This window comes from Felis catus, chromosome C1 (genome assembly GCF_018350175.1).
Source record: "Felis catus isolate Fca126 chromosome C1, F.catus_Fca126_mat1.0, whole genome shotgun sequence".
Classification (NCBI taxonomy): Eukaryota; Metazoa; Chordata; class Mammalia; order Carnivora; family Felidae; genus Felis; species Felis catus.
The window spans coordinates 205818362-205844957 of record NC_058375.1 but is presented as its reverse complement, the minus strand read 5'-3'; the positions used below and the strand labels follow the sequence as shown (position 1 = coordinate 205844957).

The 26596-nt window shown below is 43.3% G+C and overlaps 1 protein-coding gene across 2 annotated transcripts in view; it reads left to right on the top strand.

Moving 5' to 3' along the window:
- PAX3 (paired box 3) overlaps positions 1–26596 on the top strand; it is a 97412-nt gene that overhangs the window by 17657 nt on the left and 53159 nt on the right. The window lies entirely within an intron of this gene.

Below are 26596 nucleotides of genomic sequence, written 5' to 3'. Positions count from 1 at the left end.
GACTAGCAACATGCCAGAGAGGAATATGACTTGGGAAGCCATCCAGTGTGGAAACTTTCCAGGCGGTAGGCTTGCTTGGCTTTTGTGCAGACAGGGCACATCCGGGGTTTGTGTGCGCGCGACACACGTTTGTCAGAGGGCGGCAGAAAGGCAACTTCTATGGTTTCTTCCTGGAAGCCAATGTCTGCTTGTGGTCACTGGCCCTGCCAAGCTCTGAATACTTGCTGAATTTTTGTCTGAAAAAAGATGGCAAACGGAAGACTGGGATCTCAGCATCAGGTCAGACACTACAAAGAGCCAGGCTGAAGAGTCCAGGGCTTAGGGGGGGATGCTGGGTATTGGCAACCCCCACCCCCCTCCACACACACACACTGGGGGTTGGGTTCCAAGATGGAGGCCAGGCTGGAAAGTCAACTGGCCTACTTGGGATTTAGCTTCTGGGCTCTTCTCGGGGAACTTTCTGGGCCCTGAATCCTCAGTGTCTTTTTCTTCCCTGTGGAAAATTGTCAGCTGGTGTGTCTCAGGCCATTCCTGAGCCGAAAGCCAGTTGGTGGCTGGGAAGGCCGCCTCACCTTGTGTCCCTCAGAGGCTCCTGTGGTGGTCAGTAGAGGGTGGGGACATACAACTCTTGTGCAGGTGGGAGCAAGTCCTCATTACCTGGTGCACCTGTGTCATGGGGTCTGTCCTTTTTTTTTTTTTTTTTAAATTTTTTTTTTTCAGCGTTTATTTATTTTTGGGACAGAGAGAGACAGAGCATGAACGGGGGAGGGGCAGAGAGAGAGGGAGACACAGAATCGGAAACAGGCTCCAGGCTCCGAGCTGGCAGCACAGAGCCCGACGCGGGGCTCGAACCCACGAACCATGAGATCATGACCTGAGCCGAAGTCGCACGCTCAACCGACTGAGCCACCCAGGCGCCCCTAACGGGCTTTTATTTCCAATGGGGTATTAGCATATACCTTGGGCAGATAAGGAGAGGAACAATTTCCCTATTACAAAATACAAATGACACAGAGCACCAAATTTGGTCTGAATTTGGTTTGCTGTCTAACTTTATCATTTTATTGAATTACTATAATTTAATGTTACTAGTTTAACAATTTTCCCCCGGAAATGAATCCTTTTTATTTTTTCCTTTAGTTGAAGACCCAAATTAAATTCATTAGGAAGGACAATGACAATCTTTCACGTTGCAATTCCTGGTACTTGGAAAATCCTTGGAAAAGCTTCAGGAAAAATAGAACTGTCACTCAAACTGTAGTGTATAGGAAATGATATTACCGGAACAAGTTTGGGCCTTTTACAGGGATGTTTGAAAATCTCCCTACCCCAGTGCTCTGCCTTTCAAATCTTTCGAAAATGTTTCCCCCCATTTTCCTTTCACAAAGGGCTCTCTGGGCTGACCTGGGGTAAAAAGAGGGAGGTCGGTCTTGGATGTCGTCTCCTCTCCTTCCCTGCGTCCCCCATCCCTTGTCCTATTTCCACCAACTCTTCCTCGTTCACATCGAGACTTCAACCCATTACCTCTTCCTGGGATGTTGGCAGTTTCCAGAAGGACCCTGGGAGCTGATAACCTAGCGTGGAAGAAAGAAACTCTAGTGGTAGAATTCCAGGTGTCCAAGTAGGAAGGACATTTTTGTGGGGGGTGGGGGCAAGGGATGGGTTTCTGGTGCCCCTCGATCACACCCCTGTGGATCCTCTCTTCACTGTGAGTGGTGAGACTCGTTCTAAAATGAGGGAGCTTCTTGCTGGTGAGTATGGCCTGCCCGGGTGTGGTACACCACTGAGCTATCCAGGAGGAGGCAGGTCCAGGTAGGGCCGAGAGCATTCTCCATCGCAGGTAGATTTTCCACACTTCCTGGGTGCCAGGGAAGGGCCTTGGCTTGTGTCCTTTGGACTTCCTGAAGAACAGAAAGGGTCTGTTCTGGCCTAGAGCCACAGGCGTGGAGGGCACTGAGGGGCCTATCTTGCCTCAGAGCTCAAAACCCTCCTAAGGAACAGACATCTGATCTGAGCTCTTAACGCTTTTCGTGCCACCTGGACAGATGGCAGAGGTCAGAAGAAGTGAGGCTCCCTCCTCTAGAGGACTAGGGCCCAAGGGGCAGCCATGATGGATCCACTGGCTGGGAAAGCTTCTGCCAAGTGCCCTGAAGCACTTCTAGGAATCTTCTGGATGGCCAGAGACTCCTAGACTCTCAGTACTGGAGTCCTGGAGAGCCTCAGCAGCACGTTGCTTTGGAGAACGTATGCCACGAGCGCCTCAGGGGAACAGCTGGGATTTATTGCATCCATGATATATGGGGTTCAGAAATAGCCTGTCATGTTTGTGGACTATTAACTGATGACCCTGGATTCCTGCTGAGCCCCCAAAGTGGGGGCTTGATCACTCAGACTTGATCGACCTTTTACAAGTGTTAGGTAATGACAGCAGGCACAAGCATGTAGAAACAGTCTACGTCTCCCCCAGGCCTCCTCAGGTGGAGGATAAAAGACGAGTCCTTGTCAGAGAGGTGAGCTTATCACACAGTGAATGAACCTTGAGTTCCGGGGCTCCTCACCTGCGTGGGCCCTTGCAGGCTCTGGAAGGGTACCTACAGCGTCTTCGTGCCATTAGGTTTTTGGCAAATGGTGCAAAATTAAGGTCTGTTCGTATTTACTGCTCAGAAGGGGCTCCCTCAACTATAAAAGCTTCAGGTCCCTCAAAGCTGCGTTTATCCTTGTCCTTGCTTAGTTTCGGGTGGGAAAGGTGGAAGTGAGCAGAGATGGTCCCTGAGCATGGAGACGGCCTGGTACACCTGTGTGAGAGCAAAATAGTAGTAGTAATAATAATAATAATGATAATAATAATAATAATAATAATACTCAATTTCCCTCCACTGTGTCTTAGGCCTTAGAGTTGGCCAAGATGCTTCCTCATTTCTCATGCCTCATCCTGTTTACTTAGGGGACCAAAGTCTGAGCTACTGAGAGTTTACCCACGTGGCCCTGATATCGCACAGCATCTTAGGTCCTTGCAGGGAGCCCCTTAGAGGGATCCTGGACAGATTCCTTACCAGAAGATGAGGAACATCCATCTACTCCCTGGACACAGGGAGGTGGGCAAGAGCCCCAATTTTGGGGGGGGGGGGGAGAGGGCTTTGATTTCCTCAGCTGTAGAAGTTGGATTAGGCAGTTTTTAGATGTTTCTTGTAGGTCTCCAAAACCATTGCTATGACCAGGTCGCTTTCCTTCTCTGGGCCTCATTCTCCTTTCCTCCGAGAACAGAGGCATTGGCGAGGTGAAGGGTATGGTCTGTCCCAGCTCTGGCAGGATGTGGTGGCTCCGGCCACGTGTCGCGTCTGTTCTCAGCAGACTCTGCCGGGAGCCCCAGGCAGCTGTTTGAAGAAACAGTGGGGCCTCTGGGCAGCCGGAGAATCAGGGCAAGGATGTCTTAGAAGGCGAGGAACTCCTATCTGTCTGTGGAAAGAAGGATTCCAGGTGCTGGAACGGTGAGGGTGGGAACAGAAGCTTGCTGTACTGTTGAACAGGTGGACCCATTGGCTCTTCCCCGTCCACGTGGGGCAGTGCACGGTTTCTTGTACCTCCTGTCAAAACTGTGGCTTCCAGAAGCGTCTGGAAACCCCTGGGGATATTATTTGGAGAGCTTCCCTTTAAGCTAGAGTTGCTGAAGCAGGACAGTAACATTCCCTCTTTCAAATCGTCTGTGTCTGGACATATTTTCCTGTGACCAGAGAGGGACACGTGAGATTTCTGGTAGCTGACCAAGTCAGAGCTGGAAACTGGGCTTGAGGAGAGAGAATCAGACAATGGTGCGTTCACTTCATCTGATTCTGCTGTCGTATTTTAAACATAAATTAACTCCCCCATCAGTGGTTGTCAAAAACTAAATCAGATAAAGTGGCTTTTTTTTTTTTTTTTGCCTTGGGTTAAAAGACACGCATAGACACTCGTGAATTAAAAAAAAATCATATTTGAATCAATTAAATTTTTTCATGCATAGTAGAGTTTGAGAGAAAACTCAAAGATTAAACAGTATATAATTTCAAATCCGAAAACTTTTGTTGTTTTTGCAAGGCCTTTGCAATTAAGCGTTTTAGAAATTTGAAAAGAATGTAAGAAATAATTTTCTTGCATTGAAAACAATTCGAGGCAAGATGTCATAGCCTACCAAGACGAGATTTGAATTTTTTTTTTCTCTTCAATGTTTTATTCTTTTATTTTTGCGGAAGAAAATTATTTGAGGAGTCAACATCTACATATTGACTTTTTAGGTCTATATTCTGAAAATAGACAATGAATCATTCAAATATGGTGAACCTTCACTGCAGAGGCAAAATGACAAAGCTAACAATGTAAAATGCATTGTGAAAAATTATTTTTTGAAGAGTTTTTAGAGCATGAAAATATCCAGACTAATCTCTGCATGCATAATTTTTCTTACGTATCTGATAATCTATGGCTCAAGGTTTGTTGAGGCTTTCCTTATCTTAAACAAATAGGTTTGTGGAAACACGTGTGAGCAAATATTGCTACAAAATATCAACTAATCTTCTGAAATAGAAGCTGAACATTATAAAATGAGAACATCAGGAAGGGGAACTCTACCCCTTTATACATTCAGAATAATAAGAACTACTGTTTACCATACGAAAGAGTTTGTTTCTATTTTTCTTAGTCATTATCCTGTAGTCAGATCCAATGTATTGCGATTTTGAACTTTGAATCGCAAATGAAAATTTTTATGTGATAAGAGAGAAAGTCACCACTTGACCTGCAGATTAAAGAAGAAATCTGATCTTAGCTACTCTTAGCCAACATCAGAATTTTTGTTGAGTAACTCCATACAAATCAAAACAATTCAGGTTGTCGACTCCCCTTTCTGTATCCATAAGCCAACCTCTGACTTACGCTGCCCACGAACTGCACTCCCAGCAGGTTTGAAGAAGTTGATTTGGTGAGTTATGGCATATATTTGTTTAATATAGTTTGAATAGTAAGATAACCACATAACTTTTAGAACGGCAGGCATTTATAATGCGTTGCCAAGTTTGGGGTGGTGAGCAGTGCTCGATCTCGTATTTGATTTCCTCCACTTACTTTCTTTCATGTTTTCTTAGGGAAGTGCTAGCAAGATTCGAAATTCGGAGAAGAGTTGCCATTCTATTTAACTGTATGAAAACATTAAAGCATTTTAGGGAATGCAGGAATACATATGCTTCAGGTTAAAATATTGAGACATCTTGGATATTTTAATAATATTTCCACTATAAAGTAGCGAGAGCAGACTTATTTTTTAACTTCCTTTAGACAGGAGGTTACATTCGTTGATTAAAGTAATTTGAACACTTTGGAAGAACACTTCAACTTTCTTGTGGTGAGGCATTTACTGTTTTCTGCTGTGCTGTTAAAAGAGGTGTTTTTTTTGTTTGTTTGTTTGTTTCTCAGTAGAGTGCTATTATGGTTGTTTTGTGATTGCTCAGAGGGATTTTAAAATCAGTGTGAATACAGATTGATATTCACTGAAGAAATGAAATCAAATGCTACAGCTAACCGTAGAGTGACAGTCTATAACGAACAAGGTAGGGATGCATTTCGCTGAAATTATTTATGTTAACGAGGCTGAAAGACTTTGTTGTACAGTTCATTTGGGGTGCTTGAGATTAAAAATATCCGTTTAGGATTTGGAGAAAATGAAAGTGTTGCTGTGTGCAAGGAGAGGGGCTAGCTGAGCAGAAAACGTTCTAGAGAGAACTTATTCTGAACGTTCTTCAAACGCTGTGGATACCGTCTATTTGATTTCTCAAGGTCCTTTGTGAAGTTGATTTCTCACATTAGGATTAAAAAAGTAATTTCCCTAGAAAGCAAATAAACGCCAAAGTCCAAATGCGCTAGCAGGGCAGATTACGATTTAGGCTCGCTTTTATTCAAACGATGGGAATTTTCTAACAAAGGGAATGAGTTGACGAACAAATTGAAGAAATTATAGCACCTACTTTGTCATATTGTGGTTGAACTTTTATTCTCTCATAGTCCCAAGGGCTGCCAGATTACCTAAAAAGAACAATGAGTTTCTCAACAGAAAATTTAAAAAAAGAAAGAAAGGAAAAGAAATTACCGAGGGAGGCTGTAACTTACAAAACAATTGTTCTTGCTAAGCTTTGTGCAGCTTTAAATACAATTGAATATTAATTCTATCAGACCCAGTTGACTTAAAAGCTACGATGGATCAGGAGCTGATTTTTGGCATTCCTTCATTTTTCCACTCTTTTGTTCACTTGACACACAGCTTTTATACACTGGCTTTGCGGGAACCACTGGCGTGATCTCCGAACAATCTGTTCGAGGAGGAAAGGGCTCGTCCAACCAGCAGCCAGAGTTTTAATTAAATACTGTTCATCCTGTCTATCTCAAACAGCTGAAGAAATAGCTGTTGGCATAAAGGTATCAATGAACTTATGTTCTCTGGTGTTAATGGGGCCAAGAACCTTCTTGGCGCTTAAAAAGCAAAACAAAACAAAACGCACACAACGCACACACCCCCAAATCGTGTCATTATTATTTTTTAAGTTAAGAAGAATCACACCGAAGCAACAGTCCCGTTCTGTGGCGCTAGACTCTGTATCATGTTGTAAGGGACGCGCAGGTTGAAAAATTATTTTGTTTATTAATTCAGGTTACACGTCCTGCCAGGCGGGCTGGACGAGAAAGGCAAGAGAGGTGTAACTTTCAGCACACACTGATTTGTTCTTATTACATCACAAAAGTCTATTTCTTTATCATGTTATCATTCAGTTAATAAAAATTAGCTACAATAACAGCATCAACTTAAAAACCCCTCAAAGTCCGGGGGATTTTCTTTCACAATGAACATGAATACTGTTCAGAAATACAAACAGTCAAAGGATAACTTTAGGTCTGAAAGGGAAACCTGGCAAGGGTAATTGAATAAGCCTGGGTCCCTTGACTTTGTCATGGTGAGGGCAGTCAACATGTCATAATTAGGTTTATTGAGGGCCATTCCAACAATCTGCTTCTTTTCTTCCTGCCTTATTGTCCACAGCTAGGCAAATAGCCAAGGGACAAAAGGAATCAAGTGCTGACAAAACATGAAAGAGGAAAAAGATTTAGCTGCTTTTATCAAAGAAACTGAGAAGGACTTTGTGTAAATAAAATAAGCGACTGGCCATCCTGCATTTAGGCAATGCCGTTTTCATTAGAATTAATTCTTGACATATTGGAAGAGTTCCAAGGGAAGGATTTCTACTTCTGACAAGTTTAATTTGTAAATTAAAAACAGTTGGTTAAACATGAGCCTCCATCAACAAAACTTAACCAAAGCCATACACGGCAAAGGCCTAAGCAGGTGAAAAAGAAGATGACTTTGAAAACAGTCTTCCCCCAAATTATGCAAATTCTTATTACTTCATGACAACTGTTTCCCATTGAAGGCCTACAGCAGGATGTCTGCTCCTAGAGGTTTGTTTGGATCACATTTTCTTCCCCTCTAAGCCCCTTTAGTTGACATAACACTCACTCCGGGCTGGTCCTCGGGAGAAGTGGCGAGAGCGGAAGAGGTAGACTTCACGTGTGTTAAGAAGCCGAGCGAATGCGACTTTTGTAAGTCTGCAAATTGCAGGACAGGCTGCTCTGTTTGTTCTTCCCTGAAGGTGAGAGTTTCTTGCGAGCACGCTTCTGATTCCTAACGGGGGATAAAGGGTAGGAGCTGTGGCTGCTGTGTCTTCGGCACTAAATATTCATCAGATCTCCCGGGCCAGGTTGTCCGTGTGGAGGGTGGTGCGCAAGGCCAGCAGCTCAGCTCTGTGGTCATGAGTTGGTGAGAGAGGCAAAGTGCGAACCTTCAGGACGGAGGCCCAGCTGGCCTCTGGACAAGACTCCCATTTACGTTTAGGAGAGCCCTTTAATACAACAGCTGTCTGTGACGTTGGGTACGTTCCTGTTCCCGTTTTGGCACGTTGCAGGTTAAGCTTCAGAGGGGGGTGGTTCCCCCGGACCTGAGTTTCGGAAACTTCTTTTGCCAGCTGTGAGTGGAAAGGCGGCTAGAGAAGAGAAGGCTGGCATGAACGATCTGTCCCTTGGGAGCATCGATTCTGCTGGCGTATCAAATGCCCCTGAGTTTGATGGAGAGTCACAGAGGAAATAAGAAACCCGTTACCCGGGCAGCTTTAAGGAGAAGACTGTTTAGATGTGAAAACTTCCCGATGCTTTCCTTCACCTGACACCAGGGCATATTCGAGATTCACACTGCTTCGTTCCTAGGCGCTTGACATTAAAGTGAAAACGTATTTTTCCCCCCATCTGCAAAAATAGAATGACATCAGGTAGGGGGTGTGAAAACACTTGTACGCGTAAAGCCCTGGACGCCTGTGAAGTATAATCATTACTATTGGCAGTGCTATTATTGCTTCGTTTGAATGGAGCCAATCAATGGTTGCATCTGTATGAGGAAATTGAAATACATGGTCCAAACATTTCTCTTGTGGCCCATTAAGCTGGATTTGCAGTGTGTTGAAGTTTATTCCACTTGTGGCTGTCGGTAAAGAAACCAGAGCACGTTGGGCTGCCAAAATCTATTTCTGCACCAGATGTAACTGTGATTTCATGAAAGACTTCGGAGTTAAATGACTTTACTTTCTGAGCCGGTCTACTCTCTTTACTCGCTGTGTGATCGAGGGAAACTCACTCGCCACCCTGAGCCGGGTTCTTCTGAGGTGGGACTGATGATATTTGCTCCACCAGCTCCGAGCATGGGAGGGAGGTATTAACGCCCTGAACACATTGGGAGTGCTGAACAGATATGAAGCATTATTTACTCCTAATCTCCTCCTTGCTTTTGTGCTTATTGAACCAAGATTTGGGAGCTGATTGAGTTGCCTTAATGCTTTCTGAGTACGGTCTAATAAGAATTAAGTGGCTCTTCCTGTGGTCAGTCCAAAACAGAATTCCTTCCGTATGCGGGACAGAAGGGACCTAGTTGTTGAGATCACACTGCTTTACTGCAGAGCAGCACCCTGGTGCATTTCTGGTTGAAAAGCAGGATGGGAGAAAGTGCTGTGAGGGGTTTGGATCTGGGCAAAATAAGGCTTTTGATTTCCACATTGTTCTGATGCCTCTTGGCTCATGTCACAAGATTAGAAGGCCCAGCAGGCCAGGAAGGAGTTTCTCTGGAAGGAGTTGGAGATTTATGCAGATTGACTGCCTCTCTGACATTTATTTGCTGCCCTTTTCTCCCTCTGTCCTGGCAACTCTGAACCAGATGGACAAGCTCATGGAAAATAAGGCCAGTGAAGAGAAGGTGCTTTTGATTTCTTCAAAGATAAGCTCTCTCTCTCTCTCTTTCTCTTGACCTAGCAGTGGCAATTTTCTAAATTTTCTTAAATGTTTTTATTTATTTCTGAGACGGAGAGAGACAGAGCACAAGTGGGGGAGGGGCAGGGAGAGAGGGAGACGCGGAATCCGAAGCAGGCTCCAGGCTCTGAGCTGTCAGCACGGAGCCCGACCGGGGCTCGAACTCACAGACCGTGAGATCATGACCTGACCCGAAGTCGGACGCGCAACCGACTGAGCCACCCCGGCGCCCCTGCAGTGGCAATTTTCTGCGCACGAATTCAAAATTGGCATCTCACTTTCAGAGGCCGTTTGAACCATTTGAACAAGGACCTTCCTTGTTACGTCATGGAGAGTAAACTGAACTCTGTTTATCAGGCATCCGCCGGGGGGAGGAAAGTCCAGGGGATGGTCCGAATGTTGCGTCTGCCAGAGGCCAGCCATCCATCCACTTTGTAGCCGGGCACCAAGGATGTTGTCTGAGCTTTAGTTAAGATGCTAATTCACTGAGACTGAAACCCTTCCTTCAATCACCAGCCTCTCCAAAAGAAGAATGATGGAGAGGAGAAGCGAGGCTTACTCTTTCTCTGTGATCACTTACGATTTGAGCAGTATTTTACCTTCTGTTGACCTCCGGTGCTGCTGATAGACTGAGTCTATTGTTGCAGCTACAGTATCACAAGGGGACAAATGAAGGCACCACCACATAGTGATTTCCCTGGGACAGATCTCGTCTACATCTAGAGATGACTGATAGAAGCGTTTTACTATTTTAGACTCAAACTAAATTCTCTGCCCTGGAAGGGTTAGTGAAGCATCAATCATTTCAACACAAATGTTCACATCCAAAGTAATTATGTCCGGAGCACTGGGACTTTTTTTTTTTTTTTTTTTTTTTTTTTTTTTGCGAAGGGTACATGTTTTCCCCCCTATGTTTTAAAGTCTTAACATTTTACCTCGGTGTTACCAATGGCACAAAGCGAAAATACTTTATCTCCGGCCTGTTGTTAAGTCCCGCCCTTGGAATTTCGGTGTTGAAATATGGGATTAAAAATGGTGGATGGATTTGCTAACTACATACAGGGGTTTTATTTTTGCTGTTGTTTTTTTTTTTAACGGATGTTTGGGAGGGGATGTGCGGCTCACGAATTTAGCCTTATTATTTATTTTATGTTGTCGCTGTTTGTAGACTTTTTTTTTTATTTGTTTACTCTTGTTTGTTTGAACTAATCACTACTTAAGGTCTTTTCCTCCCCTTCCCCAAGCCTTTAGCGGCGGTGACCATTCAGGCATAAAAACGTGCTTATCTGCAAATGAATGGCAGCTCTTCGCTTCATTAAAGCCCCTTTCTCTTTTGGCACTCGCATTGTGACCCTTTGATATTAATTCAAAGGGCAATTAAAGAATGCGGCCCATCTTTGAAGTAAGGCATTCAGGGCAAGGGTAGGGATGAACCTGGGCCTCTGATGGACTGTGTGTATTCAACAGGCCTTTTCAAGGCAGTTTGAAGTGAGTCAAAGAAAATGGGCAGGAGAAGGTCAAAGAGAAAAAAGGGGCTAAAGAAACAGTCTGTATTTGTTCGGAGTATTAGCCAAGCAAACTGCAAATAGCAACAAAATGAAACAGTTAATAGAGCAGCCAGACAGAGCCATGTCAATCACTTAACTTGGACAGCATTAGGCCTACGGAGGCTCCCTCCGCTGTGTTACCTAATTATCTTGGGAAAGGCAGTAACTGGAAGTAATGGTATTGTATTTCTTTCTGCTTACTGCCCAGAAAAGGTGATAAATACTCACTGCTCCATAATTATGCAACATATATACATAAAGGAGGAGGAGGGGGTAGGAGGAGGCTGGAGGGGGAGCGGGGGCTGCATTGAAGTCGAGTTCCTAGTAAAAAGTCCGAATATGGCACAAATATGGGATTTTCAAACATTAGCATGCTGGAGAGTCACTTAACTCGATTCATCTGGAGCTGGCTGAAATATGCAGGATTTCTTCTTCAGCAACCCTTAAAGACAAACATGTTTACCCATCTAGGAAAGTTCTTTAGGAAAAAAAAAAAAATCAGCCAGCAAAAGCTGTGCTTAAATAATGTGAAGGATTTGGCTAACACTCCACTCTGCCCCCGTGGAGAAGAGGAGATTCGGAGCGAAGGGGGATTCCTGTCTCAGCTTTCCCCATCGTGGCTGGCTGTTGACACACCCTTGGGGGGAAGCGGCTGGAAAGCCTTCCTGGGTAACCGCCGAGCTGGGGGTTTGTAGACGTCACCTAGAGGGGTGAGGTGGGGTGGCAGGGCTGGGGGTCTGATTGGAGGCTGGATCGGTTTCTATCAGTGTGTTGAGCGGGGATAATTTTGGATTCCACTTTTTATGGGTCATTTTGAAAGACAAAAAACATTAACCGAGCACTTCTTTGCAAGTGTGAGCAAACTGATTTTAAAAAAAGATTTCCAGGCTTCCCCAGGGGTGGATAGGTAAGAGAGGGAGAAAACCCCAAACACCTGTATAAATGTCTGCAGATAGGTCGAACCAAAGGTGTCTCTAAATTACAAAACACAGAGGCTGGCTTGTAAAGAGGTCCCTGAGGGCGCTGTTCGGATTTTTTGAAACATGGGCTGTTGCACATTGTCGTTTGATGTCGCGTTTTGTGCATAATGGATTTTGTTTGGAGGGACAGTAATTCATCTGAAGGATCTGTTATGCAGCTTTTTGACATACTGTTCCAGAATGTAGCTATTAATATAAAAGTTTCTGCCTTTGTAAAAAGTCCATTATTGAAGTAAATACTCCATCACTCTGCCTTTTAACGCACCAATCATACCCTGGTGCTTGAAAACTTTCCTTGTTTAAAAAAAAACAAACCCTGATTTGGGGGGTCACCAATGATGGTATACAAAACTAGAAAAACAAATTATATGGTTAATTTTTGAATCTAGTAATGACTTTAGCTATATAGTAGAGTCAGCCTACACATTCTCCCTCCTTGTCCTGCTTAAGGCTACGACAGAACAATGTTTGAGGGGGTAAGAGGTGTTTTCTACCACAGAAACAGTCAACAGAACAGCAGCAGCTTAACTAGCAGGAATCAACTATGTGATTTTGTAAATTCCCTTAGGTGCCTTGGGAGGAAAGTACCGCCAAATACCCCAAATAATAATAAAACCTAAGTAAACAATAATTGTAAAATAAGGGAAAACACAGGCAATAATAGAAGTAGAATAAATGAGCTAGGACATTTCACCAGTAGTAACCACGGAAACTTTTCTACTTCTAGAAGGAGGGCGTTTCTTTTATCAAAGGACTCCTTTGGATGTCCTTTTTCAGGGTGATTAAAAATCATAGTATCTGGAACTATTAGGAAATGTCCATGATCCTAGAATACTGAAAATGCTGGTGTACCTTTCAGATCAAAATCAGCTCTCGTGGGAAAACTGGGGGCCTTTGCTGTCACCATGCTCTCCCCACTTCTGGGTGATTTACAAATTTCCACCAACTTTTACCCTTCTAGCCTCTGTTTTCTTACTCCTTTTCCCACACGAACCCCCAGTTTCTGTTTCAGTAAGTGAAGGCTGGGGACCAGTGAAGAGCAATTTATGATCCTGTTTTTCTCGCATTTTAAATTTGCCCACCGGCCCGAAGTATCAGAATCACACGCCCCTTTGGGTGAGACTGTGGTTCGGAGGTCCAGGTAGATTATTTCATGTGCTCCGCCTATCCCGTGGTGCATTTCAGATTGAAAGGGCTGAATCTAGCTTACAGAGCAAGGTTATAGTAATTAGACTTGCAGCTCCTGCTGTAAACAGGTTCGATGCCCTATGCTTTCTCAGGTTTACGATGCTACCAACCTAGTTCTGTCATTCCAAAGCTGCATCCTAGAAGCACATAGGGAATTCCTGGAATCTGGATGATCTTTGGGATCTATTGGTGTTAATGGTTCCCCCCAATTAGAATTTATCCTTGAATTCTCAGTCAGCCCTTTAGTTAGGGGCCAGACAGATAACAACAAAGCAATAATGAGAATGGACGTCCTATCTGATAGCTAAGGATGCGAAAGTTTAGAGAGGTTGGGTAATGCATCTTGTCGAGGTGGTTCTGGGCTCAGAGTCCAGGTTTGCCTGACTCCAGAACTTGTATCCCAACTGGCACGCTGCTTAACTGGGTCGTGGCTTTTGGGAGACAAGCCGCATTGAGCGAGTATTGAAGAGTGGGTCTGTTTTCAGGGAGTGTACTTAAGTGCTTCTGCAGCTGGTAGGTTTATGAAAAGGGGTCACTAACAGTACTTGCCATATAGAATCGTGATTGAAAATTACATGAGAGAGTACACAGGGACACTTTGTGCCCCGCAGTAAGCACCAGGCTCTATCTTTGTTCATCTTATTCGTGGGGTGTGGCTCAGAGGCGGGATTCCCAGGAACTTACTTGAACCCCTGAGCGTGTTGGCTGTTTGCCGGGTGTTGTAAGGTGTTCTAGGTGGGGAGGGGAAGTCAGGATGCAGTCACGAATTGTTTCTGTGTAGTCGTTCCTAGCAAATCGCCTGGACAGAGACGCACCAGAGGGAGCCCCTAACTTATGGTGATTTTTCTCCCCATTCTAAGGATTTTGTATTTGTAAATCTATTTTATTTTTATTTTTAATTCTATTCTATTCTATTCTATTCTATTCTATTCTATTCTATTCTATTCTATTCTATTCTATTCTATTCTATTCTATTCTATTCTATTCTATTTTATTTTATTTTAATTTATTTTTTTTATTTTAAGTTTTTAAAATCCCTGCAGTTCACACAGAATAACGTTAGTTTCAGGTGTAGTGCCTAGTGATTCACCACTTACACACAACACCTGGTGCTCATCACAAGTGTTCTCCTTAAGACCCACCACCCATTTAACCTGTCCCCCTGCCCACCTCTCCTCCAGTAACCCTCAGTTCTCTATAGTTAAGAGTCTGTTTTCTGGTTTCATCTCTCTCTCTCTCTCTCTTTTTTTTCCCCCTTATGTTCATCTGTTTTGTTTCTTAAATTCCACATATGAGTGAAATCACATGGTATTTGTCTTTCTCTGACTGATTAATTTTACTTAGCATAATACTCTCTAGTTCCGTCCCTGTTGTGGCAAATGGCAAACTTTCATTCTTTTTTATGGCCGAGTAATAGTCTATTGTGTATATATGCTGCATATCCTCTATCCATTCATCTGTCAATGGATATTTGGGCTCTCTCCATAACTTGGCTATTTTTGATACGCTGCTATAAACATCAGGGTGCATGTATCCCTTTAAATCAGTAATTTTGGTGTGCTTTGGATAAATACCTCGTAGAGCAATTGCTGGATAATAGGGTAGTTCTGTTTTTAACTTTCTGAGGACCCTCCATACTGTTTTCCAGGGTGGCTGCACCAGTTTGCATTCCCACCAATAGTGTAAGAGGGTTTCCCTTTCTCTGCATCCTTGCCAACACCTGTTGTTTCCTGTGTTTGTAAATCTATTTAAAAAAGAGAATCTTTCGAAGAGGCGTCTGGGTGGCTCAGTCGATTGAGTGTCTGATTCTTGATTTTGGCTCAGGTCATGATCCCAGGGTCATGGGATCGAGCCCTACGTCGGGCTCTGCACTGAGCATGGAGCCTGCTTGAGACTCTCTCCCTCTCTCTCTCTCTCCTCCACCCCGCCCCCGCTTGTGCACACGCTCTCCCCCCAAAAAATAAAATTTTAAGAAGAAAACAAAGAGAGTCCTTCAAAACCTAGGTTAGCTACTGGATACTTCTGGCACTGTTGTGTTTGTCCTGCTTTTAAACCCTTGGAGAGAAACCCTCTGTAGGCACGGGGAGCCAGGTGATGGCAGGAGGTAGGAGATGGCTTACTTTCCTGATTTGTTGGTTAAGAGTTTGATTCATTCACAGGCATTAACTGAGAATTCTAGCTGTGCTGTCAGATTCTATGCATGTGTACGTGAGCTAAAGAAGTCAAAACCATCATCCTGTTCTGGAATTGTTTGAAGTCTGGCTTGCCAAATGTCCCAACTTCTGGTATTCTGAAAGAACAGAAAAACCTTGTTCCAGATATTAGAAGTCCACATGAAACTAACTTAGAACCACTGGGAAAATATAGAACCTGGAGAATCAGAATTGATCACAAAGCAAGAGTAACAACCTGTGTGAATGAGGAGAGACTAGAACTTATTCAGACACCAATTCAGATTGTTTTATGAGAAACATACGACAATCCACACAAACCAACCACACTTATCAAATGTCTACTCTACAGTAGTTACTGGAAAGAATAATGATGAGCAAAATATGCCCTCTCCTCTTGAGAAGCCTGTCGCCTGGGGGAAAGATGGTCACGTGAGCAGATCACTGCCAATCACTCGTTGAAGGGCTTGTAAAGCCCAGGGCACTGTGGGAATGCAGGGGGAAATTGTTTGGCCATCCCCAGCCTCAGGGATGCTTCCTGGACAAGATCTCAGAGCTGAGTTTTAGAAGATGACTAGGAGTTGGCCAGAGCAAAAAGCACTGAAGAGGAAAGGTATTAAAGGCAGAGGGAACAGCATGGGCAAAGACACAGAGCGGCCAAAACACAGTGTAGGTGGGAATTGGCAAGCAGCTGAACACAAAAAGGGGTCCTGTCACCAGAATTCCTCAGTCTTAAAAGGCAAAATAAGGGGCGTCTGGGTGGCTCAATCGGGTAAGCGTCCAACTTCAGCTCCGGTCATGATCTCGCTGTCAGTGAGCTCGAGTCTCGCATCGGGCTCCGTGCCGACCGCTCAGAGCCTGGAATGCTTTAGATTCTGTGTCTCCCTCTCTCTCTTCCCCTCCCCTGCTCATGCTCTGTCTCTCACTCTCAAAAATAAATAAACATTAAAAAAAAAAAAAGCAAAATAAACTGCCCCCTTTTCATCTCTCTTCTGTTAAAAATTAACAGGCAGTATGCTCTAAACACAGCCACATTTTCCAAAGGCTAAGTGGGTCGCTTCCCCCCCACCCCAGCTTTATTAAGATATAATTGACAAATAACACTGTGTGAGTTTTAAGTATCTACCATGATGGTTTGATACACATTTATGTATTGCAAAATGATTACCACCGTAGCTGAGCTAACACCTGCATCACGTCTCGTAGTCACTATTTCTCGTCCCTTCCCTCATCCTCCAGCCCCTAGTAACCACCATTTGGTCTCTGTTTCTATGAATTTGACTTTTTTAGATCCAACGTAAAAGTGAGATCATCAAGTATTTGTCTGACTTAGTTCACTCAGGATAATGCCTTCAAGGTCCATCTATGTTGTCCCCATAGGTAGGACAGTTTAACATGGTCATTAAGGAAGTGTTTGAAAAGAAAATGAATTTCAGACAGCTGAGGCTTTTTTGTTTTTTTTTAATTGGACAAAACATTCTCCTCCTATGAGTGACCGTCTTGCAGGAGCAGTTTCAGGAAGACCGGAGCCTAATGGACACAAATGGGAAGTCTTCTAGAATGTAACATCTTTACTTTTATGCTCTGTTCAAGAAGGTAATTGGAGCCTGGAGTTATCAACTCGTTGCATTTTTATAATTTTCTTTTTTTCTTTTACTTTAAATTTATTGTTACAAAATTATCCCAGAGTAAAATAGACTTTCTTGGATTTCTTGGATTTGTGAATTTCAAAAAACATGGAACAATTCAGTGGCATTTAATACATCCGTGATGTAGTGCAACCAGCAGATCTGTCTATGTCTAAAACATTTCCATCACTCCAAAAGTAAAGCCTGTACCTTTAAGGAAATGCTCCCTAATCCCTAGTAACCACTAATCTGTGTTCTGTCTCAATGTCCTTAACTCTTCTGGGATAGTTTCTATTTTATATAAGTGGAATCATAGGATATTTTATATAAATGGAATCATAGGATATATGATGTGTGGATGGCTTTTTTCATTTAGCATAATGTTTTAAAGGTTCGTCCATGTTGTAGTATATATCAGTACCTCATTCTTCTTTATGACTGAATAATACTCCATTGTGTGCACATACCACAATTTGTTTACCCATTCTTCCATTGTTGGACATTTGGACTGTTTCCACCTTTTGACTCTTATGGATGGTGCAGCTATGAACATGTGTGCTTGTTCTTTTTTGGAATTTTAACACATATAAATTCATGTAACTGCCTCACAATCAGGACAGGGAATAGTTCTGTCACCCCAAAACTCTCTCTGCTGTCCCATTCAAATCATACCCTCCTCCCACCCCTAACTCCTGGCAACCACTGATCTGTTGTCCATCAGTGTCGTTTTGTTCTTTTAAGAATATCCTAGGGGCGCCTGGGTGGCTCGGTCGGTCAAGCGTCCGACTTCAGCTCAGGTCACGATCTCATGGTCCGTGAGTTCGAGCCCCACGTTGGGCTCTGGGCTGATGGCTCAGAGCCTGGAGCCTGCTTCCGATTCTGTGTCTCCCTCTCTCTCTGCCCCTCCCCCGTTCATGCTCTGTCTCTCTCTGTCTCAAAAATAAATAAACGTTAAAAAAAATAATATCCTATAAATTGGGCTGCCTGGGTGACATAGTCAGTTGAACATTGGATTCCTGATTTTGGCTCATGTCATGATGCCAGGATTGTGGGATCGAGCCCTGCATTGGGCTCTGCACTGAATGAGGAGCCTGCTTGGGATTTTCTCTCCCTCCCTTTCCCTCTCCCTCCACCTCTCCTCCTGCTTGTATGTGCACCTGCTGTCTCTCTCAAATTAAAAAAATAAAAAAGAATATCCTATAAATCGAACCATATAATATGTAGCTTTTTAAGATTGGCTTTTTTCACTTAGTATAATTATTTTGAGATTCCCTCAAGTCATTGCATGTGTCAACATTTTATTCCTTTTTATTGCTGAATAATATTCAATTGAATGGATGTGTCATAGTTTGTTTATCCATTCACCTGTTGAACATTTCAGTTACTTCCAGTTTTTGTTCATTGTGAATAGAATTGCTATAAACATTTGTGTAAAGATATTGTGTGAACACAAGTTTCATTTATCTTTACCCCAGGTTGTGGAATTGTCAGGTCACATGTTAAGTGTATGTTTAACTTTCTAACTTTGTAAGAAACTGCCCAACTGTTTTCCACAGTAGCTATATCAGTCTGCCAGCAACACGTGAACATTCTTTTTTTTTTTTTTAATCTTTATTTTTGAGAGAGAGAGAGAGAGAGAGAGAGAGAGAGAGAGAGAGAGAGGAACAGAGAGAGAGGGAGACACAGAATCCGAAGCAGGCTCCAGGCGCTGAGCTGTCAGCACAGTCCCGACATGGGGCTCGAATTCACCAACCATGAGATCATGACCTGAGCCGAAATCGGATGCTCAACTGACTGAGCCACCCAGGCGCCCCACAACACATGAACATTCTAGGTGCTCTACATCTGTGCCAGGCCTTCGTATTATCAGTATTTTTTTCTTTTTTAAATTTTAGCTATTCTGACAGATGTGCAGTGAAACCTAATCATGGTTTTAATTCACATTTTCCTAATGGCTAATGATATAGAACATCTTTTCATATGCTTTTTTTGCCACCCATATGTCCTCTTTGGTGGGTGCCTATTCAACTCTTTTGCTCATTTCTAAATTGCTATTTTGTTTTCTCATTGTTAAGTTCTGAGAGTTCTTTTTATATTCTGGATACAAGTCCTTTGTCAAATATATGATTTGCTAATGTTTTCTCTCTGTCTCTAGCTTGGTTTTTGTTTGTTTGTTTGTTTCGAATTCTTCCAAGTGTCTTTTGCAGCACAAAAGTTTTGCTTTCAATGTAGTTCAGTTTGTCAATTTTTAATTTTATGGTTGTGCTTTTTAGCATCACATCTAAGAACTTTTTGCCTAGCCTCTGGTCATGAAGATTTTCTCGTATTAAATACAGACTTTACATTTAGGTCTGTAATCCATTTTTAGGCAATTCTTGCCTGTGGTTGTATGTGTAGGGCAAGGTTTGTTTATTTTTTTCATTTGTCCAATTGTTGCCACACCGTTTGTTGAAAAGACTGCCCTTTCTTCACCAAATTGCATTTGCTTTGTTGTCAAAATCAACTGGCCATATTTGTATAGGTCTCTTTCTGTACTTTATTCTGTTCCATTGATTTATGTGCCTTTCCTTTTCCTAATCCCACAATGTCTTGACCACTATAGTTTTGTCGTAATTCTTAAGATCCACTAATGTGATTCCTTCAACCTTTTCTTCCTTTTCAAAATTGTATCCATTTTGTTGCTTTTCCATATACATTTGTCTGTATCTACTAACAATTTCTGCTGGGAAGAATTCATTTATTGAAAGCTATTTTGTTTTGGACTTTAAACATTTTAGCAATCAGAGGGTGATAATAAAATGAATCTGTTTCTAGTCCATGTAAAATTAATAACGTTATCTACCAAATGGGGGATGTCGTTCTGTTACCAATTCTTCCTCTGTGTAAGTGCTTGATTTTAGTGAAATGTTTGGCTGTAAGTCAGAGAGGTTGAGGAAAGTCATGTCTACCCCAGAGATGAACTTTGAATCACCATGCGTTTCACCTGCTTCCTGCATTTGTCATGCAACATTTAAAATCGATCTCGGAGAACAAGGAAGGTATTTGATGTATGTTCATGAAGACCAGGTCAATCTACCCGTGGCTTTTTTTTTTTTTATCATTTATTAAATGTATATGGTTTGAAGTCTTTGGGTCCTTTCAAAAACATTTGTAAATGTGCAATATTATAGGGTTTCCAGGTCAATGGTCTAGCCCATGAGTTAAATGCTAAGATATCAGAAACTCAGGGAGGGGAGTAGACGGCAGGAGGCTTTGCTTTTTTTCTTTCTTTTTTTTTTTTTTTTAACGTTTATTCATTTTTTGAGAGACAGAGAGAGAGACTGTGTGAGCAGGGGAGGGGCAGAGAGAGAGAGGGAGACACAGAATCCCAGGCAGGCTCCAGGCTCTGAGCGGTCAGCACAGAGCCCGACGCGGGGCTCGAACCCACAGTTGTGAGATCATGACCTGAGCCAAAGTCGGCCGCTTAACCGACTGAGCCACCCAGGCACCCCCTTTTTTTCTTTCTTGTTTTGAGTGAAAAAAGAAAACCACCCCTGCTCTGCTTCAGAAAGGAATAATGAGAGAGGTTATAATCTTGGTATCCTTTCCTCCGAGTCTAGAATTTCTTTGCCAAATTCCAGTGAACTTTGAATGCTCTGTCCTAATGTTTTATAGAAATTGACACATATGCCAGGTATTTAACATGGTTTTTTTTCTCCCCACTTTCTAACATGTAGAACAGAATTCACAGTTAACACTTAACCAATGATTCAACACGTGAATCTCAAACGTAATCAAGGATCCAACATGTGGCTCTCAGATTGGCAGAGATGGCTGTAAAACTCCTGGATTTTCTAGGGAGGTTGTTAAAACCGATCGTCCTGGGCAACTTGGCAGCTTGTCATGGGCACTCCAGGTCTGCCAGAATAGTTCGGTGTGTCGGCCTGATTTTGGAAACTTTGGACCAGATAAGTCCGCTGAATTCAGGTTACTCCGTAAAAACCGTACGTTGAAATGAATATCCAAGGTTAATCAGTTAAGTAGTTTCAGGAATTTCGCCTTGAGACTGTGCTGCACTGAAGGATTCGGTGCTCCACGTTTGTGGCTACTTGAGTTCGTTTCCGTGATTCATGCAAAGTCTAGGTGATTCTTCAGTGATTCTAAGCATTACTCTTAAATTTTACATTGCCAGAAATACTTCTAGTTTTGTTCCTCAGCTAAGACCATATGGTGTTGAAATATAGCCACCCGTCAATGAAAAGTAGTTATTGCATTTCTGAGTTAAAGAAAAAAAATAGAAATCTAGCTCAGTAAAACTATCACAATCCAGCCATGATAATTATAATGTGTCATTTGGCTATAGTTCCTTTACGTGTAGTTTAAAAAAAAAAATTTTTTTTTAGCATTTATTTATTTTTGAGAGACAGAGACAAAGCGTGAGTGGGGGAGGGGCAGAGAGAGACAGGGAGACACAGAATCCGAAACAGGCTCCAGGTTCTGAGCTGTCAGCACAGAGCCCCATGCGGGGCTCGAACTCATGGACCGTGAGATCGTGACCTGAGCCTAAGTCGGACGCTTAGCCGACTGAGCCACCCAGGCACCCTTACCTGTAGTTTTTATTAGCCATTTCAGTGTTGTGATGGGCTGTAAAAAGGCATTTTGTTGCCCACCGCAGAGATGAAGAAAGCAAGGCTCAGAGAAGTTAAGTGATTGATCCAAGGCCACTGATAAACTTCTGATTTGAAGGCACAAGCTATGAGATTCCCCTGTCTTCCCTCCCCGCCCCCCCCCCCCCCATTAAAACAAAAAGGAAAAAGGCAAAAGTGTTGAATTCTGTGGCACCAGCTCTGGCTTGGAACTATTTAAACAATATGGGCACTTGCATTTTCTTTCTCTAAACACAGTGTTATTTCCCAGTGTCATTTCTCTGTTTGGACTCGGAGTTATAAATCCCTCTTATTTTGATGTTCTTAATAGATGTTGATTGGTAGAATGCCATGCCTAGTCTTTATATTCGATATATCATGTAGTACCTGCAAAGTGCTTCTTTGCTTTGTACAATCTTTTGGTTTTACCTTTTGATCTAAGATAAAACAGGCAGAAGCAATGTGATTCCTGTCTTTAATGTAATAGGATTCCAGACATTAGGAATTTCCACTTCAGAATGCAGCCGGAAGTGGGGAATGGGTTTATTCAACAATGATGTTTTGTTGGATGAATTGTGTTGGTTGCTTACAAGTATGTGTGTGTTTGTTTAGAAGCAGTAGGAGCAGGTTTTTGCTTTCCAACAAATCATTCTTGGAAAGTGGTTCTCAGCTGCTGTAGATAAGGTAAAATATAGAATACATTTGGTTTAGGAAAATTTTACATTTTAATTTTTTTTTTTTCTTTTGAGGAAGCCATGGGACTTCCAATCTGCGGGAAAAAGTTTCCTCATTCCAGTTTTCTTGTCGAGGTCAGCTTAGCGGCTCACTTATGCCTCAGGGTTTGAGATTTTTATAGTGTGTGTTAAATCAGTGCCATGATTTGACCCAAGAGAATAAGACTTAGGGAAAAGAAAAGAAAAGAAAAAAAAAAATCTCAGCATTGCCAGTAAGAGACTTTTTTTTTTTAAGAACCGAATTTCAGATCCACACTTTAGAAAGATATAGTCAGCAACCCAATGAAATTTAGAATGAGGCAAATTCTCCGTCTGCCCCCGAATATTCTCTCACTGCAAACAATACACAAGGTTTAGGAATCAAGCCTAAAGGTTAAAGGTTCCTGCTGTCAAGCCAAAAAGGGAGGAAAGAGGTATACTGAAGCATGTCAGTTTCCAGATTCTGGGGCCAAGCTGCTGTTCTTGAAAGGAACAAGGCATCTTCAGAAAAATGTGGTTATCAAACAAGGGGTCAAAGTTTATCTCTAGGTCAATGAAAAGGAGGGGGGGGGAGGGCCATCCTTCAGGCTCTGAATATAAGCTTTGTATTTAAATAAATTTGTGGCAAAATATTCAGTTCTTAAAAAATTACCCTATAAGGTTTATTAAAGGTTATTTACTAATGGAATAAAAATTGTTCTCACTCATAATTCATATGGAGTAATAATACTAATAATAGGTGTAGGAAAATAAATCTTCACGTACGTAGTTTAATCGTCAAAACAATGCCGTGAGGGACATACGCCCACTCTGTGGATGAAATACTCGAGGCTTAGATGCATGAGCATCTCTTCTAAGGTTATAGATAGGGGCACATAAATACACTGTTCCTTCCACCCCTCTTCCTCCAAAAACAAACAAACAAAAAAAGGAGGGTGGCGATGTGAATTAGTCCTCATTTGATTTAACATAAAATACAAATGTACCCCAGAGCGTTCCAGAAAACCAAGCGGGTTTTAGGATGGAAGGACGTCTCTCGAATATTCCTCTTCCTTGAAGCGGTCCTTTTTTTTCTCCCCTTTCCCCCAGAAGGGTCTGCGGTTCTGTCCCCGCCTGGGTTCCCACAGCCCTCGGGTGTGGGAACGCCTTGAGGGGGGCGCCACCACGGCCAGGCGGCGCAGGCGACCCCCGGGGGCCCCAAAGCCCCAAAGCGCAAGGTCCCTGCGCAGCCTGGAGCCTTCCAGCCCCGGAGGCCCTGGGCTCCGCGCGGCTCTCAGATGCCAAGGGCCCCAGAGTCCCCAGGACTCCTCATTGTTTCCTGGAAAAATATCCCAGTGGGACTTTTGGATCGGTGGCCACGGGCATGCATGCCCCTGGGCCTTCTAAACAGACCAATGAGCAGGTAGTTCATTTGGTGACCTTTCCTACACATAATCACGAGTGACTTTGCAACAATGTCTGGAAAACAGGCAGTGAGTTGCTTCGTGGAGATCACGGGCAACAGGAGTCCCCGGAAGGAGCGTGATAAAGCCTCAAAGAATTATTTAAAAGTTCACTGGTGATGCAGGTTTTAACTTCTCTGGTAGCTGTTGGGGCAGAAAAATAATTGTCCTAGGCTTGTACGAGTGCTCAAAACATGAAAGTGTAGTATTAATTGGCCCTTTATGTTTGGCTGCATGAGTTAAAAGCGAAGGAAAACAAAATCCATCTTGAATTACGATGATGTGCAAAATTCCAATAGGCAGACAAAGAGGGTGAAGAGTTAGAAATTCTGAAGGTCTGAACATGCGGAGCCATTTATTGAAGAAATATTGATTGGGTCCCTGTTGGGAGAAGGCACCCGGAGACATTTAAACGAAGTGTAGACAGTTTAAAGTGTATATCTATGTGGAACCTGCTCCCCCCCCCCATTTAGTACTGTTTTTCCTCACCAAAAAAAATGGCCTGTGGACTGTTGCCCCTGTTGTGTGCTCATTCTGTGAATATTTTCCAGATTTTACTAGCGGGTTATACAACATGTTGTAACTATTACTAGTTGTATTTCACTGTCTCCGACTTGCCTTATTAAACAAAAGTTATCTCACAGCTCCAGGAGTCACTTCCGTGCTGCAGTTTGAGCTTTAGAGTTTAGGGTCGGGTGGCCGCATCTGTGCTTTGAGGGAGAGTCGGTCTAGGGACAGTGTAAAATTTCAAAATGGAGAGCCAGTTCATCAAATTCAATGCCGGCTTTCTGGGATGGAGTCAGGTTACTTTCCCCAACACAAGTTGTGTCCTGGGAGCATCGCATTAAAAGTACCGTATTGGCACTCACGTCCTGAGTTTCAGGAAAAGGAAATGTGAAAGACTGTCCGTTTCCACATCGCCGTTAGATACAGTATTTTGTTTTTGTATTTATGAGAAATTGAGACTTCCAGGCTACTAGGGAAGAAAAGTTAATTCCTTGCAGTAGAGAAATCAAAGAGCAGTTTCCGAGTCTCCGGGCTGAGCCTGGAGGAGGTTAGGGGGTCTTTGTGCCTGGGGGATTGTCTCAGTGGGAGTGGAGAGAGGGAGCGGGAGGGATCAGGAAGTGCCTTCCTCGGTGTGAGCCCAGGGATCAAGGAGGGATGGGGGAGGAGAGGGGGGAGCGGGCTGAGAGGGAGGGGTGGTGGGGCTCAGGGAATCTTCCAGGGATGGTGAGCACAGTCCTTGTGGCTGGTTGGAGGGAAGAATGGTTTTCTGTGAGTAGAAAAAGTCCCTTATGGGAACTGTGAAAACACTCAAGAGGATGTGCCTGTCGGGCCAGTTTGCCCCCTTGGAATGTGATTGGTTCTGGTACAGCCTCAATCCCAGAAGGAAGGAAAGAGTCCGTGGGCTCTGATGCTTCCAATGACAGGACCTGGCGCAAGCCATAGGGAGGTGATAGCTCATCTTCAAGGAGGCTCTTGAACTGTGGGTTAGGAATATGACTGGGCATATATATCATCACTGCCCAGTTAGGGACGTTTTCTCAAATGCACCTGAGCTCTCATGGTAGGAAGGGTGTGCCTCTGTCAGTTCACGGAGGAGTTTTGGAGCACATCTCTTTTGAGCTTAATGTGTAGCTGATATGCTATCCTCCCCCTCCCCCCCCCCCCAAGAAAAGGAAAAAAAGAAAAGAAAGGCCATCATCACAACACCATGCAAATTAGGAATGATCACCCTTGTTTTACACATGAGTTCCTTGGGGTTGGAGGAGATCAAGTAGCCTTTTGAGGGCCATAGTGGCAGGAAAATGACAGACCCAGGATTTGACTCTCCACGTGTTAGGCGAAAACCTAGCCCAGTGGTACGCCAGCTTCACGGAATCTACCAGTCACACATAAGAGAACCTGAGTTACTGTATGTAAGATGCCCAGAACATTGACTGCCGCGGTAAACGCCAGACAAATGCTGTCATTATTACACTTAATTTCTGGGTTCCTTGCTTAAAAGACTATTTCTAGGATCACTTTCAGGTGATTTGGATTTTGCAGAACAGGGGTCGGGCTTAGATATCATTTTCCTCAAACACCTCGGGTGATTCTGATGCAGATATTGGTAGATGATTTGCACAATATTCCCATGTAATAGTGATGCTAAGATTTTATCACCCAGTGAGGACGCTCCAGCAAGAAGGATACCCCTTTCTCCATCTCCTTGAGACTTTGACCACATTTAGGCAGGGCAGGCATTTCCTACCATACGCCTGACTCATTCTCAGTATTAAAATCAGATCCCATGGCTCAAGGTTTTGAAGACTATATACATTCCCTCTTACTCCGGTGAAATCTGTAAATGTGTTTGGCTATTGAACCAGACAAAATCTCTATTTCTATTGATATCGCAATGTGCTCAACCGAATTGAGACTAGAACGTTTAATTGTAAGCCTTAAGCATAGGACACTCTGTGATACATGCGTTTTGACATTAACTGAGGTGTTTGATATCCTCATGCTCTAGAGCGATAGGAAAATACTATGAAAAGAAGATCTCGAAGAGATCTTTGGGCGTTCTCAGCCGGCCACGATACTCTCTTGCATCCTAAGTAATCATGGCATTGATGTCTCCATCAGTGGAGGGGCAGACCCAGAGGTGGGTCTCAGAGGTGCCTTTGTGGTAAAATAATACCCCGAGACTCTGGGAAACCCAGATTTCCAAAGGTCTTTCTGGACATGGAAGAGTCCTTGAATTTCAGACCTCCAGGGTAACCTTGTATGTTTAAAGCATCGATGGTTCTTATTGTAGGAGGAAGCATGTAGAACAGACCAGCATACTTGGACCCAACAAACCCAATCTAAATGTAAGGGTGGGACAAGACTGTGACGGCCACCCCCTCCCATCCGCTGGCAAAGAATGTATCTACCGAACACATACTGGGATT